A 25447-nucleotide genomic window follows, 5' to 3' on the forward strand; every position below is an offset into this window, starting at 1 on the left:
GTTCACACACACGCCTACGCCTATGCCTACGCCTACGCCTATGCCTACGCATATAGGCATTGCTTCATGCACGCCTGGCGCCTATTTTCGTTCACACAGGACACCACGCTCTGCGCTACGCTGAACACATGAGCAGCGTTTTTTTTACACTTTTCAGATCTGATTTATAGCATGGGTGAGTCCTCTTTTTTATTGTAATGTGCAAGTGAGGATGTCTGTCTATTTCTTGGCCCGCTGTATTGTAATTGTTATTTTCCCTCGGGTAATCATGTGACTATGAGTCATCAACACCATGAGTGATACATGCATTGAGACAGGGGGGGTATATATACATCTGACAGAAAAGACGTTAATAGAGGAACACATGAAGGACAGCTCTCTTACTATGCACTCGTTAATTCGCGCTCCACCCTCCCTTTTGGGCAAACTCGGTAGAAAATATGGCCCAAGTCCACCAGAAACAACAGCCAGCTTGACAGTTCAGCGCGCCTAGAGCTGAAAAATAGAACAGACGCCTAAACGATAAATGCAGCGCAGCGTAGGCACAGCGCGAGCGTGGCTTCAGCACAGCGTGGCAGCGGTATGTGTGAACGCTCTCGTCTGTTAACAAGGACGCCTAAATTTTAGGCGTTGCTTAGGCGTTGCTTTAAGCGTTGCTCTAGGCGTGTGTGTGAACCGGCCGTCAGGTATGGGGGTAGGTTTCTTTTTATAATTGGTGATGTCCTGAAGTTTTTTCCAGATGGTTCTTGTGTCATTGGTTGTGATTTGTTGTTCTAATTTGGCGGCATAGTTGGATTTGGCTTTTCTTATTGCAGTCCTTAGTTTATATTTTGCAGCCTTGTAATGTTCTTTTACTCAGTGTGTGTGCTGCAGCGCGGCCTTCCTGCTCCTGCAGCCTCTCTGCCTGTCTCTCTATTTGACTCTCTCTCTCTCTCTCTCTGTTCGGGAGTTGTCCTCTGTACACGGACGGACACGGCACACACGGCTTGTTTTGTTGTTTTTTACACACTAAGAGACAGCACGCTGTCTGTCGCTGACTGAACGGAAAGCTACATGTCATGACATGAATATGAATGGCAGACTAACGTCACGTGAGGGTCTGTGTGTGACTGTGTGGCTGGGGGAGTGTCTGTGCACTCCTCCTCTTTGTCTGACTGTGCTCTGCTGTGTAAAATTAAGCGAGTAATACAACATTATTTAATTTAATTATTGAAACGGCCCGACCCCGGCCCGGACCTATTAATTAAAAAAAGAAGATAAAAAGCCCGGCCCCGGCTAGGGATGTCGAAAATCATAATTTTTCTTGACCGACAACCGACACTCATTAGCCGACAACTGTCGGTTAACCGAGAAGATTAAAATGCGCTATTTGACTGTCTGTGCCCCATTAAACAATTACCACAACAAATGCTTGATTTTTTTCATTAGAAAGCGTTTATTTTTTACATCTACAAGCAGAAAAAAACAAGTTGAAGCCTCCAGCCATCTAAACAAAAACATTCCTCCGATAGGCTATACTTTAGAGCTGCACGCATTGCATATTATAGGCACGTCAATTGACACGCAGCTGCCCGGTGAAGTAGTGTTTGAGCGGACGACAGCCCAGGCTGCAGGGCGCACTGACAAAGTGCGCAGCATCACTACAGTATCTTCTCCTCACTAATCACACAGTGGTTTACCTGCTTTTGGTCTCACCCCTTATTCCTCTCTCTTCACACACGCGACGAGGGCTCTGCTCTGTGTGTACATTATGAAGACGAGTCGCACGCAGCTGTCAGTAGCCGCTTTCACACCGGCCTTGAAAGTGTCAATGAATACAGTCTACAAACAATCCGTCTCTGTCCCGTTCTGAAACAATTTCTCCGAAGCTACCATGTGTTGGACAGTAAAGACTAACGTTAATTGTTACTTTTCAATCGTCAATTAGACCGCTTCTTGTCTGCATCTTTAGGACACGGTAAAAACTACTGTTTGATCAGTGCGCGCTGAACGCTGTGAGATTAGCAAGGTGTCGGGTTTCAGGCCATGCGCTTCTCTCTCTCTCTCTCTCTCTCTCTCTCTCTCTCTCTGCATGTGTTTAGGAGACGTGATTTTTTTTTTTAACCGTTTAACTGATAGTATTAATCGGTTAATGTTCTAACGGTCGATTATCGGTTAAACGGTTATCGGTTGACATCCCTAGCCCCGGCCCGTATTGGCCAGGCCCGAGGGGCCCGCGAGGGTACCCTCGGGCCTGCAGCTCTCTAACCCACATTGCCATATTTATATATATATATCAATCAATAAAATATAGATAGAAGGTGAAACAACACAGATATAATGGGTTATAGTGGGACTTTCCATGCCTGCCCCATTCACTTCAATACATTCAGGCGGCGTCTTGTCATAGATGCATGTTCAATGGGTCAGCGTGGGGGAAATCTTCCCGTTCTTTGCAGGCAGCAGAGTTAGCATTTTGCTGCTAGCCCAGCCCAGGCAGACAGGATTGGGGATTAATCGTGCATTCCTTTATAACTGGGACTGGTAATCTTACGGTTCAAAGGTCATGAGCTGGGATGGTGACGTCACCAGAGGTGGTATTTCACATTACAGCCTCAGCAGCCCCGACCTAAAAAATCCAAGATGACTGCGACAACAGTCGTTATAATTGTAGTAAATGTTGTTTATTAGCACTTCTGTCTTGTTTGTGTCTCATTAAATCAGCTGTACACACATCACTGCCTAACTTCTATCTGTGTGGACATGAGGCTGCAGGGTTTGTATGCGCAAAATGCCTTGTTATCAACTGTTATTGCTAACAATGGCTAGCCTGGCTAGTAGGGGTGTCAAAAATAATCGATTATAAGATGCATCGCGATGCGGACGTGCACGATTCTGCATCGATTAACAAATATCAAAAATCGATTATTAAAAAAAAAAAAAAAAAAAAAATTTATAATCAAATAAAATAGAATGTAAGTACATGCAGTTGTTTATTTTAATTATGGATCATAATACAATGCAATTCCAAATGCACTTTTATTTTAAAAGTAGCCACACAGTGAGAAAAAAGAAAGTGAGAAAAAATAAATCATGTATTGCGGAAAAAGTGATGCATCGATTTAAGATGCATCGCGATGCATCGTGATGCATCGTTTAATCGAATCGAATCGTTGACAGATGAATCGTAATCGAATCGAATCGTGAGGCCAGTGAAGATTCACAGCCCTACTGGCTAGTGACTGGATCTGACTAGTGAACAGTGATCTTTCCAGCTCAAGTTTTCTGCAAATGGAACGCTAACAATACGGATGTGGCGTAATTTAGCCTCCACATCCCAGTTATTTTGCGATAAAGGAATGTAACATTAACCCCCGCAGTAAACACACATCTGAACAGACATCTATGTACCTGCTCTTGAATCCCCGATCCTGTAGTGTAGAGCTGCAGCACCTTCCGCAGGTGAGTCAGGTCATTAAGATATATTATTGGTTTTCCCCCACGCCCTACTGACACAACGCTAGCGGAAGTAACATTTTGTGGGCGTTCCCACACAGACCGACTGTATCTATAGAACTGTCCCTAAAGTCGAGCCCCAATGCAAAATTTGAACGCTGTGATGAGAGTGATGTCTCTTCCTTTTGTTACAGTATAGGTTAGGCTACTACTTGCACACAGAGAGGAAGCAAAATCTTGCATTTTTGATCAATACCATACTCTTTTTCAGATTAGCTACTCTTCCCCCCCATTTGAGACGCGCAGGGCTATTCATAAAACATTTGTGGCCCCAAATGCCAGGACTAACAACACCCATAGCAGATAGTATGCACACCAAAATGACTGCTGACCAAATCTCTATCCCCTCTCTCTCTCTCTCTCTCTCTCTCTCACTCACTCACTCACTCACTCACTCACTCACTCACTCACACACACACACACACACACACACACACTACGGTGATATATGTATCTAAACATGTCAAACTGTTGAGACTGTCATCATGAACACGACAGTGAAACGATCTTTCAAGTACAACTGTTGTGATATAATTTAAGGTGAAAAGTCAACAAGAAAATGCTGAGTACATCCGGACTCCATCCGATTGTCATCCTTTGTCGACCTCTAAAAAGTACAGTCTCCACTGCACTCCTGAGGAGTGTAAAGTACAGCCTAAGCCTAAGGTACGTCAAATACAACTTCCTGCAAAATATATCTCTGTTAATGATGCTTTAACGTGCGCACGAGTGTGTGTGTGTGTGTGTGTGTGTGTATGTGTGTGTGTATGTGTGTGTGTGTGTGTGTGTGTGTGTGTGTATGTGTGTGTGTGTGTATGTGTGTGTGTGTGTATGTGTGTGTGTATGTGTGTGTGTGTGTGTGTGTTTATGTGTGTGTGTGTGTGTGTGTGTGTGTGTGTGGGTGTGATACAGATTCAGTTCTTTTACATGTAAAACACGAACATTCAATTATATCATATTTTTTGGGAGCAAAAACAGCAACACTTCTCCTGGTTTTCAGGATGTCTTACAATTTTATCCAAAATATGGACCAAATTACCACCCAACATTTGAGGTTCGCCTGGATACAAGAACAGAGGAAGTGACTCTGATCATCCAAAATGAAGAGAGGACATCAGTCTGGTATCATGAGCTTGATCTGCCTGGTAAAGACTTAAATCCTCATAAAGCTTCACTCAGTCTGTTAGAATGGAGAAGGTGATGGTAGTTCAGCTCTAGATCATTTTTCAGTCTGGCTGCATTCACAGTCTGCTGTGGCATCTCTGCTCTGTGCGTGTGCACGTGTGTGTGTGTGTGTGTGTGTGTCACACACACACACACACACAAACACACACACACACAGCAGATTTTCAGCATATAACATAAATTAATCAGTATGGTAAATTAATCTGCATCATAGCAACAACATTACTTTGCAAAGCTTTTAACATCATGAAACACATGGCCTTCAGTTTCAGAATCATCCACCGACAGCGGAGCAGCGGCAGGGCCCTCATCTGTTACCCAGGACATGAGACAAGGTGAGCTCATGTTAGCCAGGACGTGAGACAAGGTGAGCTCATCTGTTACCCAGGACGTGAGACAAGGTGAGCTCATCTGTTACCCAGGACGTGAGACAAGGTGAGCTCATCTGTTACCCAGGACGTGAGACAAGGTGAGCTCATGTTAGACAGGACGTGAGACAAGGTGAGCTCATCTGTTACCCAGGACGTGAGACAAGGTGAGCTCATGTTAGCCAGGATGTGAGACAAGGTGAGCTCATCTGTTACCCAGGACGTGAGACAAAGTGAGCTCATGTTAGCCAGGACATGAGACAAGGTGAGCTCATCTGTTACCCAGGACGTGAGACAAGGTGAGCTCATGTTAGCCAGGACATGAGACAAGGTGAGCTAATCTGTTACCCAGGACGTGAGACAAGGTGAGCTCATCTGTTACCCAGGATGTGAGACAAGGTGAGCTCATCTGTTACCCAGGATGTGAGACAAGGTGAGCTCATGTTAGCCAGGATGTGAGACAAGGTGAGCTCATCTGTTACCCAGGACGTGAGACAAGGTGAGCTCATCTGTTACGGAGGATGTGAGACAAGGTGAGCTCATCTGTTACCCAGGAGGTGAGACAAGGTGAGCTGTTAGGCAGGACATGAGACAAGGTGAGCTCATGTTAGCCAGGACCTGAGACAAGGTGAGCTCATGTTAGCCAGGACATGAGACAAGGTGAGCTCATGTTAGCCAGGACCTGAGACAAGGTGAGCTCATGTTAGCCAGGACGTGAGACAAGGTGAGCTCATGTTAGCCAGGACGTGAGACAAGGTGAGCTCATGTTAGCCAGGATGTGAGACAAGGGGAGCTTGTCTGTTACCCAGGACATGAGACAAGGTGAGCTCATGTTAGCCAGGACGTGAGACAAGGTGAGCTCATCTGTTACCCAGGACATGAGACAAGGTGAGCTCATCTGTTACCCAGGATGTGAGACAAGGTGAGCTCATATTAGCCAGGACGTGAGACAAGGTGAGCTCATGTTAGCCAGGACGTGAGACAAGGTGAGCTCATGTTAGCCAGGATGTGAGACAAGGTGAGCTCATGTTAGCCAGGACCTGAGACAAGGTGAGCTCATGTTAGCCAGGACGTGAGACAAGGTGAGCTCATGTTAGCCAGGACGTGAGACAAGGTGAGCTCATGTTAGCCAGGATGTGAGACAAGGGGAGCTTGTCTGTTACCCAGGACATGAGACAAGGTGAGCTCATCTGTTACCCAGGATGTGAGACAAGGTGAGCTCATGTTAGCCAGGATGTGAGACAAGGTGAGCTCATGTTAGCCAGGATGTGAGACAAGGGGAGCTTGTCTGTTACCCAGGACGTGAGACAAGGGGAGCTCATCTGTTACCCAGGACGTGAGACAAGGTGAGCTCATGTTAGCAGGATGTGAGACAAGGGGAGCTTGTCTGTTACCCAGGACATGAGACAAGGTGAGCTCATCTGTTACCCAGGATGTGAGACAAGGTGAGCTCATATTATCCAGGATGTGAGACAAGGTGAGCTCATGTTAGCCAGGACGTGAGACAAGGTGAGCTCATATTAGCCAGGATGTGAGACAAGGTGAGCTCATCTGTTACCCAGGATGTGAGACAAGGTGAGCTCATATTAGCCAGGATGTGAGACAAGGTGAGCTCATGTTAGCCAGGACGTGAGACAAGGTGAGCTCATATTAGCCAGGATGTGAGACAAGGTGAGCTCATATTAGCCAGGACGTGAGACAAGGTGAGCTCATGTGATGGCAAAATTGCCGAAATGCCCTGCTGATCCATCAATAATGAGATATCAGTTTCAAGTGTTTTTAGGAGGTTTTTATTCTACATTAACATCTGTGCACAGAGGTCTCTTCCCGACCACGTTGTCAGATAAGAGCCATGAGTCATTGTTACATCTCATCATATACTGAAACTATCGCACCCGCCCCCCACCTTGGAGGCCAGTGATTTTCCACTGCTCTCAAAAAGTTCCATCTACCCTAGTAAGTTTCCATTAGGCCATGTAGCTTCATCTGACATTCACAAAAGACAAAATACATGTTATCTCCCTTCAGGAATGTTCTGCAATGGTGAAGAACATAGTTCACAAAATACATCTTAGAAGGGCCATAGTTCATTAAGCAATCAATCAATAAGCACTCAATCAATAATTTGCTATCACACTCATGTTAGCCAGGACATGAGACAAGGGGAGCTCATCTGTTACCCAGGACGTGAGACAAGGTGAGCTCATGTTAGCCAGGATGTGAGACAAGGTGAGCTCATGTTAGCCAGGACGTGAGACAAGGTGAGCTCATGTTAGCCAGGACGTGAGACAAGGTGAGCTCATCTGTTACCCAGGACGTGAGACAAGGTGAGCTCATGTTAGCCAGGACGTGAGACAAGGTGAGCTCATGTTAGCCAGGACGTGAGACAAGGTGAGCTCATGTTAGCCAGGATGTGAGACAAGGTGAGCTCATGTTAGCCAGGACGTGAGACAAGGTGAGCTCATGTTAGCCAGGACGTGAGACAAGGTGAGCTCATGTTGGCCAGGACGTGAGACAAGGTGAGCTCATGTTAGCCAGGATGTGACACAAGGGGAGCTCATCTGTTACACAGGACATGAGACAAGTTGAGCTCATGTTACCCAGGACGTGAGACAAGGTGAGCTCATGTTAGCCAGGACGTGAGACAAGGTGAGCTCATGTTACCAAGGACCTGAGACAAGGTGAGCTCATGTTAGCCAGGACCTGAGACAAGGTGAGCTCATGTTAGCCAGGACGTGAGACAAGGTGAGCTCATCTGTTAGCCAGGACGTGAGACAAGGTGAGCTCATGTTAGGCAGGACGTGAGACAAGGTGAGCTCATCTGTTACCCAGGACCTGAGACAAGGTGAGCTCATGTTAGCCAGGACGTGAGACAAGGTGAGCTCATGACTGGCTACTAAAACTTATTACAATTAGGGATGGCACGATACCACTTTTTCCATATCCGATCTGATACCGATACCACAATCTTGAGTGTCTGCCGATACCGATATCAATCCGATCCGATCTTTTTCCCTCGCTTACAACTAAGCTGTTAATAATAAATTTACCAATGCACTTTGCTTAACCCAGCGATCTAAACAGCATGTTCAATCTGTGGAACAATATTCCTTAAATGGAAGGCTATAGCCCAGAACATAGACTCAGTAATGCACTAATACTGCTGCTTCTTTTTAAGCCTTCGCGCGCACGCACGCACGCGCACACACACACACACACACACACACACACACACACACACACACACACGTCCTTGTTATAACTGTTCCTGGTCTCCCCGAGTCCCGAGAGAGAGAGCCTGGTGACGCGAGGTTACCCCTACTTGCATGTTGCGTGAAACAAGTGGCGGAGCACAGTTCACGGATCATGGTGTTTGTAAACACGGGCACATGGCCTAATCTAGTTTTATTTGCTGTTTTCAAGGAAGATTTTGACTTTTGGGATTAATTATAATAAGGACTAACAGGAGGAGAGAACATCTAACTTTATCGCTGCTGAGTTGGGTGAGTGTTTATTAGCGTTAATCTGCCGATCCGTTATGCAGAAAGTGCGTAGATTTGACTTCACTTCTGGGAATGGTAACGTTATTGATAATGTTACCATTACGTTACGTTATTGATTGTGATAGCATGGTGTGCTGCGCAGTATTGACGCGGCTGCCGGTGTGTTTTGAGGCTTACCGGTGTCTAGTCTAGGAGTGAATCTGCATCTGATCTCCTCTCTCTCCCTCTCTTTGTAACGTTGCTGTCACGTTTGTGTGTGATACACTGACCAGCAGGTATCAGGCAGGCAGGCAGTCTGCGCCGCGGTGTTGACGTTTCCAATGCTTAAAAACACTCGCATCATATTAAATTGCACGTGGCTTTTTTCTTCCTTGATCAACACAGCTGTGGTGACAATGCACAGTGCAATCTCACTCTGTCCACATGCACGATGCTGCGGTTGTTCATCTGTGTCCGTGACGGCGCATTGCTGAAGTTTAGTGAAGCATTTAGTGATAGTTTAGGCTATGGATCGGATCGGATTCTACTTCTTTTTCCCACCAGATATCCGATCCAGTGATTTTGGCCGGATCGGCTCCGATACCGATACTGAGTATCGGATCGGACCATCCCTAATTACAATCATTGATATTGAGTTGCTACAGACCTTGCAGTAGTCTCGCAGTAGCCAGCCGTATATGAACATGTCTGGAACACAACTCTGAAAAGTAGTTAGCACCCGCCCCCAAGACAAAAAAATACTATGCTTGACAGACATATGAATTGACCAAACACAGACATCGTGGGCCGGTGCCCAGGCAATCAGATTTCTCCCACAGCATCTGGAGGGATTTTGGGGGAAGTCTCCCAGAAAGTTGATATGTCATTCAGACCCTCCTTGCTGACATACGTCGTTGGGTCTGGCAACGTGAGACGAACCTCATGGTAAAGACAGATCAACTTTGGAGCCATACTTAGCCTTTTCCCAGTAAGCTAACATGGCATGTTTACAGATTCATTGCAATTTCAAGATTCAGACTGGTGCATTCTGGTCAATTTAATTATTTTCTGTATAAAAGAAATTATGTATTGAAGCAGGCTCATTTTGTGTGCTATTGTATTTGTTGATGTCTGACTGTCTCTGTGTGTTATGCTGTTCTGTGCATGTGGGTTACCTGTGGGATTTGGCATGTATGTGGGGGTTTACGGGTTTCTGTCGGACTGTGAAGGCAGCGTACAGCCAGTGGGTGGGGTGAGAGAGAGAGGCTCACCTGGGATTGGCTGGGGGAGGGGAGCTGTGGGAGAGAACGGAACTGGAGAACGGGAGAGTCAGTTGTGTGTGGAGAGCTAGGAAGCAAAGAGAGAGCTAGCGAGGTTGGTGTGTGTGTTTGTGGGGGTTATTGTGGCATGGGCACGGCCACCAGTGCTCTGTGCGGGGATCGCCTGGAGATGAAAGGGGAGGAGGAGAAGTATATGCTGGTTCCGGATTTCGGCTTGGAGTTTGCTGGCATGGAGGCCCGCCTGAAGCAGGAGATCAGACGGGTGTTGGAGGTGACGCCTGCCTGGGCGGAGGAGCTGATGCAGCTGTTGTGGGAGACCATGCAGCGTGGCAAACAGCGGGTGGAGGAGCCGCAGAGAGTTTGTTGGACATGTTGGGGACATGGTCACCTGGCTAAGGGGGGCCACAGCGTTCCAGGGGGCCAGACCATGGCCGCGGGGAAGTGGTCCTGGGGGCGCCCGGGAGTCTGATGGACGTGTGGTGCATTCGGGCATCTAAACAGGGAGTGTCGGGACACTGTTGGAGATCAGAGGACAGCGCGAGAGGAGAGACGTGCGGGCGGCTGGCAGGTGAGACTGCTGGTCATGTGGGGAGCCTGGACATTTGACCAGAAACTGCACTGAGATTTTGGAGGACACGAAGGTGCCACGAAGGGACTGTGGAATGTTTCCGGACCTGCGTCTGTGTAAGGACGGGCTTTTGGAGAGCGGGGGCTGGCACGGGGAAAGGGTGTTCCAGGCGGTTGTGCCCAGCTACCTGCGGGGATGGGTGCTGCAGTGGCCACACAGGGCCCCCAGATCCGGTCATTTCGGGGCTGAGGAGACACTGCCGTGTTCGTGAACTTTTCTATTGGAGCCAACACAAGAGGGATGTGGGGAGCACTGACCCCACCTGGGGGTTGGGGACTTAAGTGTGCTTCTCGTGGGAGAGAAACTTTAATGGGGAGGAGGTAGTGTAGCGGGCTCGTTTTGTGTGCTACTGTATTTGTTGATGTCTGTCTCTGTGTGTTATGCTGTTCTGTGCATGTGGGTTACCTGTGGGGTTTGGCATGTATGTGGGGATTTACGGGGTTCTGTGGGACAGTGAAGGCAGCTTACAGCCATGGGTGGGGTGAGAGAGAGAGGCTCACCTGGGATTGGCTGGGGGATGGGAGCTGTGGGAGAGAGCGAAACAGCTCGGGGAGTTGGAGCGTGAGCCTGTGAGAGACGGCTGTGTGTGGAGAGCTATGCTAAGCTAAGAGAGAGCTAGCGAGGTTGGTGTGTGTTGTGGCATGGGCACGGCCACCAGTGCTCTGTCGGGTGCTAATAAAGAGCATAATTAAGAAGAAAGCCTCTGTATTTCCTGACTCGTTACACTATGTATAAAATTTGATCTTCAAAACATATTTTTCAAAAAGACCGGGCCGGGCCCCCCCATTCCCCGAACTGGCCCCCCCATTATTTTTTATTTTTATTTTTTATTTTTTTGGCTAAAAACGTTTTTCCGTTTTTCTGTTTTTAAGTTTAAAACGGAATCTGGCTGTCATTAGGCATTGATTAACTGAATGCTATTGCTAACTGTTACTTTGAACATCCATTTGCAATGATTCTGGCTGGATATTAACTATTGTAAATTTGTCACAATGAATGCAATTTGTGCACAATGTGTAAATACATTTAATATTAATTGTTTAGGCCTAATTATTTGTAAAGTCACAACACATTAGAGATGTGTGTAGTTCTTCATAGATTTAGCCTCTTCATTTTGCTCTCAAATGCACCAGGTTGACGAATTTTACTTTAAAATGTACAAAATCTTCTTCCGGGGGAGAATCCCCCCGGACCCCCCTTGGGTAGCTTGGCTCCCCCAAGCTAGGGGCAGGCCACCTCTGTAATTTGGGTCTGGAGCTGGGCCTGTCTATAGGCATGACTTTTCATGCTGAAGTCCGGCAGGCTCATTATTCATATGGTTCCATAGTTTGGCTGGACCATAAATCTCTCCTTGTCGCAATATTATATCCTCCTCGCAATTCTGTCTCCATGTTTGTTCACTGCTGATTTTGTAGACCATAATGCAACGTTTGAAGAGTAGTTGCGAGAGGGCATTGAGTAGTGCTTCCTCCTGTAAATCCCTCATTTTGCAGTGTTGATGGGAGCCATATCTGATATCTTACACTGCTTGCAAAGTAGCCTATGTCTTGTCGTCTTGTTTGAACCCAAAAAACTTCCACACAGCAGAGTGTGAACCATTTGTCGCTGGATTCATTTTGTCGTTTTTGTTTGCCCTACTATTATTTAAAACATTTTCCCTCTCAGCCCCAACGGGTGTACCACGAAACAAGATTAGTGGCTTAGCAAGGTAACTTCAGGTTTAACCCTAGTTTTGCCGTACCACGATGCTAGTTAACTTCTTATCGAGATAGATCACCATAGCAACTTATGCTCTACGGCTGCTTTGTAGCAGGTTAAGTTCAGAGTATAAGATCAAAACCGATGAAAGACCCACCTGCTGCTTACCAATCAGCTCTCTGGAAACAGCGAGTCACCATTCAGATGGTCCCCATATGAAAAATACATTGCATTCAAAAGAAAATAAAAAGAAAAAAGAAAAAAAATTGCTCCTGTTGAATTAATCGAGGACTGATTAGCCTTGCACTTGTTGCAGGCTACATTTAAATTAAGCCCTACTTACCACTTTGGAATATGTTTTTATATATTCATTTTTGTACTCTCAAGTAGCCTAGATACGTTGTTTGACCCCGCCGGTCGATTGCAGCTGAATGGTGAGTGGAGAAATATCACTAAACCGGCATAAAAAGGTTACATAAACGTCTCCAAAGTGCACGGTGCCGTGTGCGCAATGGAGCTGAGGCTGACGTTGGGTTGGAAATGGTCATACATGCTAGAATAGGCTACTACATCTAAGCAATTTAATATAACATATCTAGGCTACTCCTGCATTTTGCAGCTGCAACTGTGTTGCTTTTGGCCTGTATGATGTGATTGAACTTCATATTTCCAGCATCATTATATGAAATATGGAGATATGCGACTGCTGACAATAGCCTATATATGTGACCACAAAATAGGCTATTTTTGGGGCCGGTGCAGAATGCAGCAGGGCCCTTACATTCGACTCTGTCGCTGCATTTGGGCACCCATCCTGGCCGAGTAAATGTCTTTCCAGTCCGGTAGGTGGCGGTAATGCACCTCTGGCTAATAAACACCGATCCTGGCCGAGTAAATGTCTTTCCAGTCCGGTAGGTGGCGGTAATGCACCTCTGGCTAATAAACACATCGTTGCCTTGAACCAATGGTGACTGGTGAAAAGTGAAAAAAGCTCTCTCTGACTCTGTCTGCTTCATGTGTGGCCGTGCCGACTCCCGACACACAGGAGGACAGACACAGCGAAAATGGCAGCGGCTTCTACGGATGGGCATTTTAAGCAATTTAAATAGTCTATTATGAACGAGTGCTCGAGCACTCGCGCGGGGGGCGCGGGCTGTGTGATGACTATGGTAATGTCTGAGCAGGAGTAATCTGCTGTGTATGGGGCTGTTCACACATAACGTTTGCATTTTTGCATGGAAAAAGCGCTACCTGGAGCATTTTTTTGTCAGGAGAGGGACTGACTGTGATGATATTAGGTGACGCTAAGCTAACATCATTCTAAAGCCTACCTTTAGACAGTATCTCCGGTTGGAGTAGCGCTTTGGAGCAGACAAGTTGTGAAACAAGCGAAGGCATTTCATTTCCAATACATGTCCATTGTTGCTGAATAGTGATCACCATGATGCGATTGTCTCCCAAAAAGTGATTCTTTCTCCACATTTCTTGTGACTAACGTTATGGGAAACGACAGTGTAGTCAGTAAACTAGTGCAACGTTTTGAATGAGTTTTATCGGGTGTGCACTATGAAGAAACGTGCTTCTCATTCGGGAGAATAGCTTTTTTCGGGAAGAGCTGCAAAACTTCCGGTTAAAAATTTCAAAATAATGTTACTTAAACAAAAGTAAATAGCTTATTGATGCACGTTGGAGGAGAAAAGGTATTTCAATGAATGAAGCAGCAAACCTTGTATCAAAATACTCGTTGTGATGTTATATGGCTTGAAACTGTGGCTGTAACGCATTACTCAAAATAAATAAGGTTACAATAAGCGTTTTATTTTGAAAGCAACAAAGCGGATGACGTACTAGTACATTCTGGCTGACTTGACGCCCGGCCGTGCAGTTGCTGCTGAAGTAAAAGGCGCTTCAACGCGACCAAAGCGAAAGGCTCAAACACATCGAACCTGGCTAAACATCTTGCCGACAGGCACCCCGACCTGTTCAAAGAGTTTAAAGACCGACAGGTTAGCGAACGTGAACGATAAACATACATGCCCTCAAATAAGTCAAACGAGTATTGTGTGACAAGCGAACTTGTTTCACTGAAAAAGTTCGCTTGTCACAATAGCCTACTCGTTTACAGTGAAACACGAGGCAATGTGCTCGAGCACAGATCTCTGCCAAGGAAGGAGCAAGTCATGACATGTAACGTTTAGGGGAGGGGACATCAGATGACTGCATACCATGTACAATATTTAATAACACTATGGGCCATAGTGTTATATTTGAATTTTGGGCCATAGTCTATGGCCCTCAATTCCAGTGTTATTAAAGCTTTTACATGGTAAGCAGTGATCTGATCTCACCTATCCTAATATTTACAATAATCCCAATTATTAATGATATACGAATTCATTGTAAAAAATACACCTAGCCTACACGTATGGGGGGGGGAGGCTGGGAATACACCACATAATAAGCCTACATTTCAATAGCCTACATTTATGTGTGAAAATAATATATATTACTAGATTAACCATAAATCTGGCACTTCATGTTAATGAAGCTTAAACCCAGGATTATTAACCCACATAGGCTACACTACAGCACAGGCACACTACACAAATGACTCAATACAGCTTGGCAGAGTTATGCATTTTACTGAGCACACCGGCCCTATGCCAGGTTTCGACCTGGCCTTGTTTATAAATGAAATCTATGCCCGCACGTACCATGTCGATTCAGTTCAGAAGCCTTTTTAATTTTATTATCATTCTTTTTCTATTCTATTTCTATCTATCTATTCTATTGATTAGCCTATAGGAATTATTCAATCAGTGCGACTAAACACATCATGAGATCATTATTATTCATTGAGCCTAAATGGTCTATACATACAGATTTTGGACTGAGACATTACACATTACTTCCACTCGCAAAAAAGACATGCCGGTTTTATTGAGTTTATTGAGAGGGTGAATTGAGCTGCTGTAGGATACGTGGAGGCAGAAACCGCTCTTCAAATAAATGACTGATGTGAATAAAAGTGGTAACTTTAGACAGTCATTCGGGAACAGACTAATAATATCCAATGCAGATTTTGATTCTGACATAGTAGTAAAGCTTCACGATTTGGCTTTGAATGAATGAGGAAATAGGCGTGTCTGGCGGTGTAAAAGCTACAGTTCTGAGCTGGAGCAGTCCATATTGCATTGTGATTGGCTAGTTGTTAAAAACCACGCCTCTTTTGCTGGCACGAGCTCCTGTGCACGGGCATTTTCATGTGCACGCGCTCTCAACTTGATTAGAAAAACCTGGTTCCACTTAACGAGTGGCGATCTACGTTCGTGGTACAAGTTAACTACAATCGAGCTCCGTGGCAATTATCTGGTTTAGACAAACCAGATCAAGGGACAGATCCTGGATCTTCTTATACAACATTCGTGGTACAGCCCTCTGGTGTCACTGTCTGCAGCTGGGTTATTTTCTCTTCTCAGTGCCCGGTCTCAGTGCTGACTGCTCCGCCTCCTCGCTGCAATGTGTGTGCTCACTTCGTCACGAAAGTAGGATTGCTTGTTTTATTGCAGCTGATGTCCCAAATGAAAATGTGTCAGAAATGACGTCATTGAGAAATGAGATCGGCGCTTAGTAGGAATCGAGATTGCCATTTTATTTCGATTAACTAATTCACCACCAAAGACGTCTTTAACGTGTTATCAGGAATAGCCATCCACGCCAAAGACGTGTTTGACGTGTTTTTGTTTTTATTAGTACAGCGCGTAGTTCAAAGACTTCCCCAGCCTGTGACATGTTATCAGGTCCCTAGCCTCAAAGACAAAGCCGACAACACGTTATCAAACACATACCGCAGCTGTTGTTTTGAAATGGAAGAGGAGGAGAAAACGGAGAAACGCTGCCTGTTGCATAGAGGAGAAACGCCATTGAAACACCCCTCGGCGCGTTGCGCTGGTCGCCTCTGCTGCAGGGCGAACCTGGATTGAGTTGTTCGCGCTAGTCAAACCAACATGATCGATCCGGTTCCAGCGCCTGGTCCCAAAGCCAAGCCGACCCCGTTCCTGTGTCGCAGCATTCGTCCCAGCCCGAACGAGAGGAGGAAAACGATGCAGAGGCAGAGGAGGCTAGACGCTGATCTCAGACCAGTTTGGTGTTCCCCTCCTATGCTAATTTGCGGGGCGATCAGTAGTGTTCCCTGGGAAGAGGTGCGATCCAGCAGCAGCTGTGGACAGAACTCTCTCTCTGTGTGTGTGTGTGTGTGTGTGTGTGTGTCTGTCTGTCTGTCTGTCTGTGTGTCTGTCTGTCTGTGTGTCTGTCTGCACACTCACTCACACTGAGTAAACTGTATTGTTGAATGTAAAAAAAGCACTTCATGTATATATATATATATATATATATTTTTTTTTTGTCATTTGTGTCATAACGAATAATATTTACATGTCTGATGTCAATACAGTTCAAAATAAAAGAATTGAGAGCGAGTTCTGCCTGAGATTGTGTCTTTTACAAAAATGGCCTTTTCTCCTGTTTGTCTTCTCAGAGAGACCTTTTTGGTGAAAACAGGGTGTATATAAATGGCTATAAGTAGAGTACAGAACATGCTAAAAGCTCACTTTTTTTTTCCTGGTGAACCCAGAGACGTACATCTTCATTTTGAGGTATTGCAAATCACTTTGGTGCTAATAGATAATTTACTGTGGGTCTTGAAAGATGACCAACAATTATGAAAATCTTTGGCCTGTGCTAAATATTGGCAGTCCTAAACTGGCCATGAATGAGTTAAAGTCCCTGGAAACCAAAATCCACAAAAACGTTCTAACTATGTTATTTAGGGTCTTATGTTAGTAATTTTGTGCCTCCGAAATTATTATACATTACTTTCAACCCAAAGCCTTAAAATCGCCACTTTTCTACAAGATTCTACAAAGTACTTCCTCATTGAAGACAGCAGTGCGCGAGGTGCTAAAACGCAGGAGCTTATGACGTCATAAGCTCTATATAACCTTTGTACACGCGCGCAATCCGCACCCACCTATGGCAAGTCCGTTCTTTGCCCCCAGTGACAGGCTCCCTCGCTGTCCGTCTCCTTCCCACTCTGCCGTCTGCCAAGCGCTATGCTTGTGAGATTAGCAAGGTGTCGGGTTTCAGGCGATGCCTCCTCTCTCTCTCTCTCTCTCTCTCTCTCTCTCTCTCTCACTAGTCGAGAGAGAGAGAGAGAGAGAGAGAGAGAGAGAGAGAGAGAGGAGCGGACAGGGCAGAGACGGACAGAGATCTCTTCCTCTCGGAGCAACGCGCGAACACACACACACACACACACACACACACACACACACACACACACACACACACACACACACACACGGTGTGTGCACTCATCTCTCTTTCTTTCTTTCTCCGTTTCCCTCCCCCCCTCTCTCTCGCGCTGCGAGAGACAGAAATTTCCCTGCTGTAGATGGGACACGCCCACACATTCCGCGGGAGAAAGTACACTCTAAAAAATAATGAAATCTCATGAGTTTTGCCATGGCTGTCAAACCTAAATTTATATACTTTGCGACGTTCATCATCGTTCAAATTTGGCTGGTGGCTTATTAACATAGGGTCCTGTGATGTGATTAACTCAAAATGCTAAATAATAAAGAAATATTTTTGGTTTCCAGGGACTTTAATCGTGCAGTGTGCCATGCATGATTTTTAGATAATGGCGGGGTCACCAATTGTGGGGTGCGCAGGAACGAGGAGACTGTGAACAAGGGCTAACTTACTCCTCAACTCACGTGAGGCCCTAACCTAACCTCACTCCTTAAAGGGTGCATGGACATTAAGGTGAATGTCTCTGTAATGTTCTTTGTGGAACCGCCACAAGATCTATACTCTCCTATAGGATCATACTTCTCAGATTTGTCTCATGGAACATGGAAGTCTCAGACTCATCTCACATTCTTCTCTTTACTTTCTCAAATATTGCTAAAATGATTAGCTTCACTGACGCCAAACCCAACCACTTTTTTGCCAATATTCTATCAAAATTCAACTGCTGCTACAAATGATCTTGTGCTGTTTCCACCCGGTTTAATGGCTGAAAGCACAAGTCAAACTTCTTCTCTTTCTGGAGACATCTTGTTTGAATCATTCACTATAGCTGTTTCCTTACCAGAGTCTGGGAAATGACCTTATTGCTGGTGAAAAAGCTGTGAGCTGAAATCCCCAAAGCTGACCAGTCCTCTCTGAACGTCTATGCTGCTAGCATAGTTTTGCAGTAGCCTGGGCTAGTTTTACAGGGCCTTTCTTCTTCATGGTATATTCTTCTTCTCTGGTACCGTCGCCCAAGCGGCTCACTGCTACTTTCTCTTATCAAAGGCACTTTCATAAGGTATTTGGACCTTTTATCATGCACATTTTAATATGAAACTTTACACATAAACTGTCAGATATCTGCAAATAAAAGGGACTTGCGACAGCTGACAATTAACCTCTTGAATAGCCCGCAAAGAAGGAGGAAGTACGTCACTCGGTCCCCAAACTAACGCTGGTCGGGTTTGGGTATAAGTGGTCGTGTAAGGCGTCAGTTCCGTTATCTCATTGCAACTTCATTTGTCTCAGAGAAGTATACTAGTGCATCTCTTTTTCATCCTTTCATCAGCGACCCTTAGGAGCAATAAATAAGACACAACATTTTGAACACAGTCTGATACAAAAATGAGAAGGCTCATGTTAGTCTCAAGAGATCAAAAATAAACAACAGATGAGCAACAGATGTTGCTCATCAACAGTAGATGCTGTCCATTTTTGGACAGCATATACTGTAGGCGTACGAGTTGTAGGAGTACAGGCGAGTTGTAGGAATGTAGGAATTAATTCAAGTTGAAAGCAGTCTGTTCATCCCATAGAAAATAAGCATTGACAAACCAGGAAGGAAGGACATTTCAGGTCTTGGAAGCACTCCAGTTTAGTTGTGCAAAGTAATAGAAAAGTCCTGCAATTTTACATGGGGGTGCAGAGGATGGAGGTATACTAGACTATTATTTTAATTTGGTCCTTCTCAAATTCTTCTCATCTCTAAAGAGGCCTCTGTTGCAGAGCCAGATTAACACCCCCAGGGGCCCCGGGGCACTGAAGCTCCCAGGGGCCCCCCTACCCATCGTCCGGATGTTTGGATGTTTTTTCGCCATATTTAGAGGAATATCTCATTTTAAATTAACATTAGTATTATACTGTTATGTTATTATTCAGTTTCTGAGATTCAGTTTCTCACTCACTCATAGGCGATTCTAGGCTTTGCAAAGAGGTAGCACCAGCAGGATAAAGATATTAGTGTGACTGGGGGGTTTCTAGGGGGGGCTGTGCCCCCCCCGGACAAAGAAATTTTGTACATTTTAAAGTAAAATGCATGAATCTGATGCACTCTGAGAGCAAAAGGAAGAGGCTAATCTTCACATTAATATCCTCTTCACTGTGCTGTGGCTTTACAATGATGAAAAAATAATTGACATTACATTTCCAATACAAAACAGCAGAGGGTGCCGCAGCACCACAAGCACCCCCACTTCCCGCGCCCCTGGTCACCACTTGCCCACAGGCATCCAATGAGACTAAATCATCAGACTTAATCTTCTTGGAAACACATTTTATTTTGTCCTGATTGGTCTTAGATTTGTGTCATAGTTCTGTGGAGCCCAACATGAGCCCGACCTTTTTGGAGGGCCCCGGGGCACCTGCCCCGGTTGCCCTATGGTTAATCCGGCCTTGCTCTGTTGCAATGTGAATGCTGATTGTTGAATAGAAGTCTTCTTTTTTCAACTTACCTTCCAGATCCTTCTCCCAGCAGTCCCGACGATCCAAGGGCTCTGAGTCTCTCAGTAGAGGAGAGGCTACAGTCAGCTCGACCAGAGTTTATCAAGCGAGTGACTGGACCTGTTCTAGACAACATGCTGGATGAACTTCTGTGGGAGGGGGTATTCAATCATGAAGAAATGGAGTCGGTCAGAACAAAACCCAGACGAGACAAAGCACAAGAATTGATCGACATGGTGCACAGGAAAGGAAAAAAAGCCAGGTTTATTATGATCACCGTCTTCTCTAAGCAGGACCCTTGCCTTTCCAAAGAGCTGAACCTTGACCTCTAGCAGAAATGAGAACTGAACTGCACTGAGGTGGATGTTGAAACGTGGTAACAGAAACAGTTGTCTATCAACATTACGTCTTTAAGAAGATTTGCCTTTAAAGCATGTTAGGTCAGTGGAATTTCCCTCCGAAAGTGATTTACTGACCTTTTGATATGAGTTTAAAACGTAATGCCAATTAAATGTAAGAACAGTTCATCCAAGAGGATAGCCTATGAGAAATTAATTGAGGTAGCTAATAAATCTAAGAAAGTAAACAGAGAGCAGTTGCTACATCCTTCGTAGATCCTTCTCAGAAGACCAAAAACGTGTGTACGGCAGTGCTTCTCCCTCTAGTTACAGGCTACATTCACTCCTTGTACCCCGTAGTTACACTATAACTACAGTGTGGTACCCCGTAATTAGCCTACAGATCTTGTTACCCTCTAGTTACATGCTTATTTGCAGGCTGTATTCTAAAGCGTTACCAAAAGTTGTTTTAATTGCCTTAACATAACCAAGTTGTTTTACTTGCCTGAACATAACAAAGTCATAACAAAGTTGTTTTAATTGCCTGAAGATAACCAAGTTGTTTTACTTGCCTGAACATAACAAAGTTGTTTTATTTGCCTAAACATAACCAAGTGCAGCATGGGTCATGAGTGAGACACTTTGAAGAGCCCTGGTGTAGAGAATTCACGCACTCTGCTCACACCTTAACCACATTATGGAGACAAACAAGGGCAGAAACGTATAGTACTCTTATGTTCACTTATGCGTTGTCTTAATTTGTGTATAAGTGAACATAAGAGTACTATTCGGCATAATGACAGGGACTACCCCGTAGCTGTCCATTTTAATGATATGAAGCATGATATTTCTTCCCTACGCTTCTGTGGCATTGAAATGGTTGCCCTGCCACCTAGGGGTGGGGATCATGACCTTCTACTGAAAAGAAGAGAAGCCTTTTGGATTTTTCATTTACAAACCTTGTCGCCAAAAGGCCTAAATGATGAACTCCTTTTGAATGTCATGCTCTGAGTTGAATAATTATTATTGTTTTCATATAGCCTACTTTTACTATTTAGTCCAGGATCTGTTGTAGACCATTCCTCTTGTCTTGAGTGCTGCTTTGGTGCATTGGCGTGTCTCACCACACCCACTTATAATTATGCAAGCACCTAAAGCCCTTCTGACATGACATAGGTTATGATTACTTCTATATTTTCTGTATTTCAGCGCCATTTGTTTGTTTTCTAAACTTTATGATTCAATGGTTGGTTCTATTTTATTTTATGTTGCAGGAGTGTGGGGTTTTGAGGATGCGTCTGACTGTAATACTATCCAGAGTCGAGCTATGAGATGCTTTCTTGGAGTGCATAAATATACTGCGAAGGTGGCTGTTGAAGGGGATATGGGATGGGAGTCATGTCTTGTTAAGCAGAGAGGTGAAATGGCTCGTTTGTGGAACCGCCTTGTCCAGTTGCCAGAGGATAGGGTGACCAAAAAGTTCTTTAATTGGGACAGAGCACACAGTTATCCTTGGTCAAGAGAGGTATCTGCAATATTTTCATTTTGTGATTTACATATGATTTTTATGAATAATCTACAGTGTAATGTAAGTATAGTCAAACAACAACTGTTTCAGATTCAAAAGGAACAATGGATGGAGGAGATTTGTAAGAAACCAAAGCTCAGAAATGATGTCCAAATTAAAGAAGATTACTTTACTGAACCATATATAATGTCAAATCTAAAAAGAGGACAGAGGTCTCTATGTGCTCAGTTAAGAACTGGTACCCTATACCACTGGCAATTGAGGTAGGTAGATATACATGTGTTCCTGAAGAGTTGCGTTTTCTGTGTTTTTTGTGATCTTGGTGTTGTGGAGGATGAATTTCATTTTGTGTTTCATTGTCCCATATACAATGATTTGAGAAATCCTTTATTTGAGAAAATCCAGTTGAAGAATCCCGATCTGTTTTGGCTGTCAGAAGGTCATATGTTGAGTTGGCTTTTTGATAAGGAAATTTTTGTTTTAGCCAGATTTATAGAAAATGCCTGGCGACTAAGACAGGGAACATTGTACCCAGTATAATTGTTTTTTTGGAAAGTGAATGTCTCAATGAAATGCCCTTTCTTTTCCTTTTCTTGATTCTGTACAAAGGTATATTATGATTTGTTGTGTGGCCATCTTGGCGATTGTAATTATGATATAGTGTCTTGTAGGCCCATATGGGCTGGGCACCCAGGTGCATGACACTTAAATAAAAAAATCAATCAATCAATCAATCAATCATATAGCTGTTACAGTACTCTTGTACGTATGCTGTATACTTTTGTATATGTTCTTTTTTAGCTTTTTTCACTGGGAATTGTGTAAAAATATATTCCTCTTGTCAATTTACTGTAATTGTAATTGTGTGACACCTGCAGTGTGATTTGCACTGATTTGCTCCATGGGTCTACAACATAATTGCCTTGCTCCCATTGGATGATTGTTCTTGTCCTGGTTCCTATTTAAACAGGTTCTAGCCTTTGTCATACCATATGCCAGATGAAGGTCGCTTGACCGAAACGTTGCATTTATTTAATAAAAGCCTTTAAGTGCAGGAGTCTTCCTTTTCAGCTGCAGAATACAGACATACATTTCAGGATATCTTACACTACACTAATTTGATGGGGACCCCCTCGAAGGCAAAGACCCCTGTGGACCCCCGGATCCTCCCGTCCCAAAGTTATAAGCCGCCCCCCTCCCCGAAAGTCTATAAACCCCCCCCCCCCCCCATGTGAAGCAAAAAAAGAGGCCCTGTGCTGTAGAAACATGCAGTTATATTTAAAAATAAAAAACATTCTAATCATTTTCTGAATTGGGGGGCTATTTACACCTGGGTACAAATAGCCACATGAGCTATTTACACCCGGGTCCGGGTGGGCCCCAATGGCACCTCCTTTGACAAGGGCCACATGCTGGACCTTTCAGCCTGGTCTTGAAATATGATTTTTGCATGGATGAAATGCAACATTTCCCATGTCTTTACTCTTTTCCTCATTTGCAAATACTTGCAAAAATATTGTTTCCTTTCTAATCCATATTTTTACATAAACTCAGAGAAAAAATATCACACTATTCGGCCAAGGCTAGTGTGCAACTATATCTATTTTTGTTTTTCTGTACCATGTTTTTCTTTCCTGCTCAGGTTGGTGGTTCTGTCTGTGGTTCTGTTCGGCCTCCCCTATGGCTCAGACCAGTCCTACTCCGTCACCCTGGTGGACCACGGACGAGGGTATCTGGTCAGCTGCCTCATCTGTGAGAGCGCCATCATGTGGCTGAGCATGAGAGGCAGCATCCTCTACACACAGCCCAGGGAAGCTGTGCAGTATGTGCTCTATATGCAGCTAGGTAACGGCCGGGACACACATCTTGCGTCTACCTACCTAGTGCGTGTGCGTGGCGCGGGGGCTGCGGCTGGCACGCCCACGGCATCCACACAGGCAGCGTGGCTGCTGCGTTGCAGCTGCGCGCTGCTGTCTGTTTGCCAACTCTCTTCCTATAGAGTTTACCTTTTAGTAAATTTGCTATAAACAATACAATGATGATTTTAATTGAAGATCGCTTGGGCTCACTTCATAATCGAGGCAGTATTAATTTGTGTGTGTGTGTGTGGGGAGGGGAGGAACGAAGCCACGTTGTAGCCTATGTAGGCTACTGTATGTGGTTTTCAGAGGGCAGGATAACTGCAACTGTGAGCTCATCCTCCCGTCTCAAATCAAAACGAGCCTTGATTGGCTGTGGCTGCCCCTGTAAAATATCATTTTAATGTCTATTTGTGTAGAGACACGCGTGCGGTAAGCAGAAAAAATAGGCGTTGCTTCTATTCTCTAGATGACGCGCGTCTCACGCCTCGCAAGACACGCGCCTGAGATGCGCGTCCCATGCCGGTGGTGTGGCTGCTGTAACCTGTTAACATGGGCGCCGAAATGAAAATCAACAGGTAACGCCACACAGACGCACAGCAGACGCAAGATGTGTGTCCCGGCCGTAAGACACACACGTGTGTATGACTTGCTCCTCCATAACGATGTCCGATGGCTCAGTAAAGGAAAGGTTTTGGACCGTTTCTGTGAACTCTGCCAGGAGATTGTGTCTTTCCTTCGCACGTGTAGACACAAACAGGCAGCGAACCTCTTGGAGCGCATGTTAGATGAACAGTTTATGGCAGAAGTCCACTTTCTGGGTGACACTTTGTGGACACTTGAACACCCTGAATCTCGACGTGCAGGGTTGGGAAAAGTCTGTCGCTGATTTGGTTGAGAAGCTTTGTGCCTTCAAGACAAAGCTAACTATTTTCACAGCAGACCTAATGGCAACAAAACTTCTGCACTTCCCAAAACTCCGTGGATTCATGCGCACAGTACCTGGGACAAGCATAATGCCTGTCATGACAGAATTCATGACAAAATTGACTGAGAACTTTACTGACATATTCCAAAACTTGAGTATTCCCAATGAAGCTATTGCAGTTTGCTTGTGACCCGTTTTCCATCAAACCTGAGGCAGACTTCTGTGTAAAAGGGAAAGAGGCAATGGGCCCTATCTTCGTACAGGCGATATCCCCTATTAGCGCTTGCGCACCTGTTTGTGCGTGCCTTAACGCAGGCAAGATAACAGTCTGCCTTGCGCATTTGTCCAGGTGTTCTGCTGAGTTTTGCACCCCCGGCCCGGCAGCAAGAAAAAGCATCCCCACCTCACGGGAGCATAATTGTAATGATTTATACAGAAACACAACTGTTTAAAAAGTGATATCCTTGTTTGGGTAGACGTAGTCTCTCTGGCCAGCCAACTCTCCCTTCCGTCCAAGGAGTCTGGCGCCGCAGGTCTCCATAACTGGGATAAACCCTCCCCTGCTCTACAGCTGCTCTCCCATTGGAGCGACTGTTTTGGTGGCAGCCGAATGTCCGCTCCTGGTTTATTACAAACTCTGTCATTGGCTCCGACCATGTCAGTCAGAGCGGCTTCCGCTCCCTCCTCCCTGTGTGTCGCTGTAAATGGTGCCCTGCCGCCTCAGTGAAAACAACAACGCTAACTAGCTAGCAAGCTAAGGGCAGAAACCTACACGCTAGCTCGTTGCTACACGCTGAAAACGGCAAATTGGATTGTTGGAAACTGTTTTCCAAGGGCACTGCCGCTAAGCGCCGCCCATCGCAATCC

General features: G+C 45.1%; 1 long non-coding RNA gene across 1 annotated transcript; it reads left to right on the forward strand.

Moving 5' to 3' along the window:
* Nucleotides 1-4034: 4034 nt before the first annotated feature.
* LOC310794778 lies at nucleotides 4035-22831 on the forward strand. The gene is made up of 4 exons (XR_014553590.1): nucleotides 4035-4161; nucleotides 4496-4640; nucleotides 4947-5015; nucleotides 19946-22831. It is a non-coding gene; the product is annotated as an uncharacterized lncRNA (long non-coding RNA).
* The last annotated feature ends 2616 nt before the right edge of the window (nucleotides 22832-25447 follow it).

Source organism: Poromitra crassiceps (genome assembly GCF_964638095.1).
Source record: "Poromitra crassiceps genome assembly, chromosome: 2".
Lineage (NCBI taxonomy): Eukaryota > Metazoa > Chordata > Actinopteri > Beryciformes > Melamphaidae > Poromitra > Poromitra crassiceps.